Here is a 7,283-nt window from a genome sequence, read left to right on the forward strand (position 1 = left end):
TGTAGAAAAAAACTAAATTTACCCCCAAGTACAGCACAAAAGCTTAATTTACTAGAACTTTTGAGGCCAAACATACTTATACTTGGGATATTTTAGTTTTTGTGCAGGCTGCTCTCCCAGGATCAAGTGAATCTTAACTCATAACGTAGACATTATTTTTATGTTCTTGTCATATATTCTGTGAAAATATACAGCCCAACTGAATTAAAATATAGCAGGCAACATAGATTGGTGGTGGTGGTGGTGGTGTATGTGTGTGTGTGTGTGTGTGTGTGTGTGTGTGTGAAGAGAGAAGTGAATGTGTATATCAACTTGTGATTATCTGTGGTGAAACTGTGCTTTACATTCATTGGCAACATTTATATTTTAACATAATTGACAGTTCCTAATCAGCTTAATTACCTGTTTGTTGACTTACTGTTTTAATTAGCAGGTCTTGAATTGCAAATAACAGAAAGCTCCACTTTAATTGGCTTAAAAAATAAAGGAACATTCTGGTTGAGTAGATTTATTGGTGGAAAGGGAAGGACGGGCTCAGGCAGGGATTTATCCTGAGGTTTATAATATCATGAGGGATCTAGCTCTGGGTCTCTCAGTTCTGTCCATCTTCATTTATTGGTTTTTCCTCATGATGACTTTATTAAACTGGCTGCTGCAGACTTAGGCCTCACATCTACACAAAAAATCGTCTAGGGAAGAGAGCCCAGTCGCAGCACACCAACAACCCTGAGGTTTACCATTCTCAGGTCAGTTTAGAATGAATATTCAGGTCTGAACCCCATGACTGTGCTGAAGAGAATAGGATGTACTGAGTCAAGGTCACATTCCTGCACCTGAAGCTTGCAGGATGCTCAGCTCCCATTACCAGTACCAGAAGGTAGGAGGGGAGCCAGTTTTCCTGGAAACACTGGGATGTCTAGATAAAAATTAGGGACTGTTAAAAAAGGATAGGATAAAAACAAAAATGCATACTGAAAATAAAATTCACAAATAAGTTGTTTTTTTTTTTTTTCAATCTGCATTGCCTACTGCAAAAATAGTCTGTGGTACTCACATGCTCATTTCGTTTTTCTGTATGGACTGACATGATTCTAAAAAACATTGAGCCGTTCCTTGTGGTGTCAGAGAGTGGGAGTCAAAGAGAAGTTCGGCGGGGAAGCAGAATGCAAAGAAAGCTGGACCATTTCCCAGCTCTCCTGAGTCAGGTCTTCACAGTATGGCTTCATTAATCTCTTTGAAGTAATTTCTCAGAACATCAGACACACATTCAAATGTTAGTACAAAAATATCTTTCAAAGCCAAATACGAATGCTTTTCACACCATGTATCATTTTGGATTAACCATATCTCTCTGATCAGGTATAACTATTCCTCCGGGTTTTAGGCAGCAATGGCTTCAGGTAGACCTATGAATGTTATGGGCTTCTGCCAATCGCAGCACCCCCAGCCAAGAAGATGGGTTGTCAGCTAATGTTCCTAACTTACGAGTCCAGGTAAAATGACAGTCTGCTTAGATCCTTCCACAAGGAATCCTTGCGTAGTTATATTAATAGGAAATTTTTAAGATTTAAGAAAGATTTATTATTTAAAAAATGCAACTCTAGTGGTAAAAATGGAGGCCAAATGGCTTGATATTTGTGAGTATGAGGTCTCTTCCATTTCTTTCACTCTTGGTCTTTCACTATTGGCCTCCACTTTTTTACTACAGTGAGTTGGTATAAATTGCTGTTTTATAAACAGATAATTTATCAAACACACTTAAGCTTTATGATAAAGAACAACAAATAAATGCACCTCCTAATTATAAATTATGTCTCCTATAGTTATAACCAGTTTACTGTTTTATCTTATTTTTCATCTGTTGCTCCTGCGTCAATGATCTGTCAATTATTTCTTACTTTATCTTCTGGGAGAATATGTGTGCTGAAAGAAAACCACCATGTCTTTGACTACTGTCCACTAATTGTCTGCATTCACAGCTCTGCCTGTGTTAGAGATCACAGGGCCCACTCTTGAGAACAGCCAAGCCATAAAGAAGGATCGTTTTGTTAGAAAACTGAACTTTTCTCAGAGAGGCTGCTGGTAACTTCTGGAAAACTTATAGTAACTACTTTTCACTAGTCACCTATAGTTTCTTGATGCCATAGTCATTGTCCAGATTCATTGTGGAAGTATAACTCTAGAGTCAAGAAAATCAACTCCCTTAGTAGATTAGACAACATTTAGACATATTTCTGTAATATCAGGAATAACTCATGTTGGCATATGTGGGTCTATTAACAGATAAAATAAAAATCAAAGAAACTTACTGAAATGATTAGAACTGGATTTCCATTGACTGTAACTGCTATAGAAACTGCTTCTTAATTGCATCTTCCCTTACGTTCTAAGCCAAAGAGAAAAGAAAAAAAACTGCTTTGAAGGATCATTTGGAAACTATTGATCTCTTTTTTTCCCTTCTTCTCAGAACAGCAATGCAGTATCTTAAGCATAGATAAAAGAAGCACATCTTGACCTGACCATACTTTAAATAAGTTAAAAAAATTCTTAGTGCAACCATTTTACACTTTTTAATTCAGCTCATTTCTCATCTCTGTAATAATTCATAGTCCCTAGAACCAATGTGTTATCAAAGAAGAGAGAGCACTGAGTTTGTCAGTATGACAATTAGTCCAAAATTTATTTCTGTATTTTAGATATACATATTCAACTTTGTGCATTTAAAACTTAAATGCCCAAGATAGAATTAAAAATTTGATTGTTTTGCATTGATCCTATTTAGTAAAATGGTAGCATCTTGTGATCTATTGCTTGTAGAAACCCAGGAGTCATGGCTCACTCCCTCACTCTTTGCCCACACCCAGACAATCAATTGACAATTTTACATCAGTTTTATCTCTTAATGTACCTTGAATCCATCAACTTTTTATTCTCTACTGCTATTTCCCTCACCCAAGTCACTTAATCTTCTGATGTTCACACTTTACCCTCCCTACCCAATTCATTCTGTCCCAGCTGTCAGCATGAGCATATAAAAAATCCTTAAGCCTGATAAGGACACCTTTTTATTCAAAAGCTTTGAGTGGTTTCCATGACTCCTAGAATTAAAAATAAACAAAACCACTGGCCTTGACATTGCACATAAAGACTGATATCAGTGGTTCTCAGTCCTGGCTTCAATATTTCAAGTACCCCAAGGCAGATTGATTTTAGTATTTCAGTTTTATTTCTGATATTCAAGGGACAGAGTCTGGTTGGTTTATCCAGTCATGCAGGGTGGAGTGGTGAAATGGGCATTCTCAGCAGATTATGGAGTCCTGCAAATCAATCAATACAAATTCCAGAACCCAGCTTGAGAAACATTAGAAGTTGAGTAATTGGGCAACTGCTGACATTGTTTTCCCTGTGTATTAGTTAGAGTTCTAATGAGAAACAAAACCAATAGGATAGATTGATCTGTCTATCTATCTGTCGGAGTAACCTCTTGTGATTTTGGAAGACTTAAGTCCAAAATTTGATGGGGATAGGCTAGCAGGTGAGAACCTTCCTTGGTGGCTCAGATGGTAAAGCTTCTGCCTACAATGCAGGAGACCCGAGTTTGATCCCTGGGTCAGGAAGATCCTCTGGAGAAGGAAATGGAAACTCACTCCAGTACTCCTGCCTGGGAAATCCCATGGACAGAGGAGAGTAGTAAGCTACAACCCATGGGGTTGCAAGGAGTCAGACACGACTGAGCAGCTTCATTAAGTAAGTAAGCAGGTGAGAGACTCAGGAGACTTGCAGTTCAAATCCAAAGGCAGTCTTCTGGTGAAGCAGGAAGATGTGCTGTTGCAGATGGAGTCTGAAAGCAGTGTGCTGGAGAATTTCCTCTTTCTCAGTTGGGAGTGGGGAGGTCAGCCTTTTGATCTAGGTAGTCTTTAACTGATTGGATAATGTTACCCACATTATAGCAGGCAATTGGCTTTACTCTAAATCCACTGATTTAAGTGTGAATTTTGTCAAAAACTTCACAGAAGTTCTTGTTTTCTAATCTTCACAGAAACATTAGAATAATGTGGAACCATCTATCTGGGCACCATGGCCAAGCCAGGTTGACACATAAAATTAGCCATCGCACCCTGTTCATTCACTTTCTTTTGTGTAGCCTTTCAATAGATTGTTATAAGTGAAGGCAGGGTATGTATAAGTGTTATCTGTTAGTTCTGGACTTTTTGCATAAGAATTACAAGAAAAACTTGTTAAAGGACAGATTCCTGAGTCCCAATACAGGTTGATGTAGTCAGAACTTGCCTCTTTTAATAAAATTTGGCAAATCATTTTCTACCCAGTAAAATATTTGTGTTTCTTCTGAAATACCCTAATCAAAAAGTGTTTTTTATTATATCCTTGGATTGTTTGTTTTAGTACTTACATAATAATGATCAGTGTGCTTATTTTCCATTGTCAGCTTTGCCCTGAGTTCTCAAGGTCTCAAGCCAACAATTTAGTGAAGGATATGAATACAATCCAGAAAAAAATACATGATCTTTTATTTATTATTGTTATTGTTGTCAAGAATATGAAAGCATCCACAATATTTGCTTGGAATGGCATTGAAAAATTAACCTTGCCCTGTGTTCCTTTCATCTGCCTTGAAGAATAGTTTAAATTTAATTATAAGTAAACTATATAACCTTTGGGTCATATTATATATTCTTCTGGTGAATAGAGATACATATGAGAGGAACCTGTCTTTATTACTGTCTTATAGTGAATTAGTGAACCTGCTCATAAAAACATTTTCAAAATAATTTCCTTAAAGAATAACTCATTTCAAATATTGGTTTGGTAGCAAAATGTTCAGTGAATATTTTTATACTACATTGCTTTTTTAAGATTCATGATATGCATTAAAAAGAGATTCTGAGTAGTCCAGTTAAAATTATTTCATTTTTTTCTAATATGTCCCCAATTGGTTTATCTATAAAACCATATTTATATATGACAGTATTTTAACATACTTCTGAAACATATTTTTGAAAGATCCTACTTTAGCAATTCCTATCTCTAAATATTCATTCAATAATAACCATTTTTGAGATCCTGCTCTATTCTAGCCAATAGATTATACTCTGCGGCATACAAATATGAATAGTAGAGTTCTTATTATGATGGAAGGCTTAATTTAGAATTTCCAGAAACATAAATGGTTGACATATATTTCAAAACTAGGATTGAGATGTTTAACAGATGCTTGAACAGTGGAGTACCAGGAGTTGAGGGTTATATATTTGTCTTCCAGGCAAACTTAAGGTTAAAAAATATTGTTTAAAAAAATAATCCTTCTGTGAGAAGTGGGAACAAGGGAGGTTTTAAAACAGGATAGGGACATGATCAATTAAAAATGCTTTCAGGAAGATCATTTGGCAGGAATTTGATGGAGGGACTATAGTAAGAGAGCCTGGTGAGAGAAAGAACAGATGGGAAGCTATTGCAATATTTCAGATGAGTGATCCCGAGTTCCTGAATTAAGGCAGTTGCAATGGAATTAGACAAGATAAGCCAGACTTGAGAAACATTCTGAGAAAGAATTGACAAGAGAGGCTGATGTGTTGAATATGGGAAAGAAAGGAGCCAATGATGACTCTAAGATTTCTATCTCAGGGCATGGCAGGGATAATAACAATTTCAATAGTGCCTCAAGACAGAAGAAGGACTACTGATATGTCCTGGGAAAGGAGTACTGATTTCAGACTTGAGCCCACAAAATTTGATATGGGTGTATAGCAGCAACATGGGAGAAATACTGATATGGAACTCGAAAGAAATCAGGGTTGACAAAATAGATTTGAAAATGATCAGCCTATGTATAATTGTATTTGAGAGTGTCAACAAGAACATGCAGAGGGCATGGAGTGAAGACAAACAAGGCAAGGATCTGGCAAACCTTACATGTACTGTACAAACCTGGGTGAGAGTCCTTGAGGAGACCAAAGACATGCAATTCAGTGACACTGAAGGATAACAAGGAGAGGGCAGGGTTCGGGACTACACAGAAGGAAACAGCTTCAAGAAACACATCAATATATCCCTCAGCACTGCACAGAATTGGGACTTCCCTTATCATTTACTTTTGCTTTGCAGTCTCCTCTATCTCCAGTGTTTTTATAAGCTTTTTAGAGATGAATATGCATCAATATCACCTTTTATTTAATGGTTTCATTTTCTATTTTTTTCTGTCTCAGTTCAGTTCAGTTCAGTCACTCAGTCATGTCTGACTCTTTGTGACCCCATGAATTGCAGCACGCCAGGCCTCCCTGTCCATCACCAACTCCCAAAGTTCACTCAGACTCACATCCATCGAGTCAGTGATGCCATCTAGCCATCTCATCCTCTGTCGTCCCCTTCTCCTCCTGCCCCCAATCCCTCCCAGCATCAGAGTCTTTTCCAATGAGTCAACTCTTCGCATGAGGTGGCCAAAGTACTGGAATTTCAGCTTTAGCATCATTCCTCCCAAAGAAATCCCAGGGCTGATCTCCTTCAGAATGGACTGATTGGATGTTCTTGCAGTCCAAGGGACTCTCAAGAGTCTTCTCCAACACCACAGTTCAAATGCATCAATTCTTCGGCGCTCAGCTTTCTTCACAGTCCAACTCTCACATCCATACATGACCACTGGAAAAACCATAGCCTTGACTAGACGGACCTTTGTTGGCAAAGTAATGTCTCTGCTTTTGAATAGGCTCTCTAGGTTGGTCATAACTTTTCTTCCAAGGAGTAAGCGTCTTTTAATTTCATGGCTGCAGTCACCATCTGCAGTGATTTTGGAGCCCCCAAAGTAAAGTCTGACACATTTTCCACTCTTTCCCCATCTATTTCCCATGAAGTGATGGGACCAGATGCCATGATCTTAGTTTTCTGTATGTTGAACTTTAAGCCAACCTTTTCACTTTCCTCTTTCACTTTCATCAAGAGACTTTTTAGTTCCTCTTCACTTTCTGCCATAAGGGTGGTGTCACCTGCATATGTGAGGTTATTGATATTTCTCCCGACAATCTTGATTCCAGCTTGTGTTTCTTCCAGCCCAGAATTTCTCATGATGTACTCTGCATATAAGTTAAATAAGCAGGGTGACAATATACAGCCTTGACATACTCCTTTTCCTATTTGGAACCAGTAAGCATTGGCATATAGGTTTAAGTTGATACCTGACTTCCACACAATAGTTAATTTATTTATTTTTTTTGGTTTCAGATACACACTACTTCAAAATGGTTCTCCCTCAGCCCTTCCATCTCACTGTT

The sequence above is a fragment of the Capra hircus genome, chromosome 2 (genome assembly GCF_001704415.2).
Source record: "Capra hircus breed San Clemente chromosome 2, ASM170441v1, whole genome shotgun sequence".
Classification (NCBI taxonomy): Eukaryota; Metazoa; Chordata; class Mammalia; order Artiodactyla; family Bovidae; genus Capra; species Capra hircus.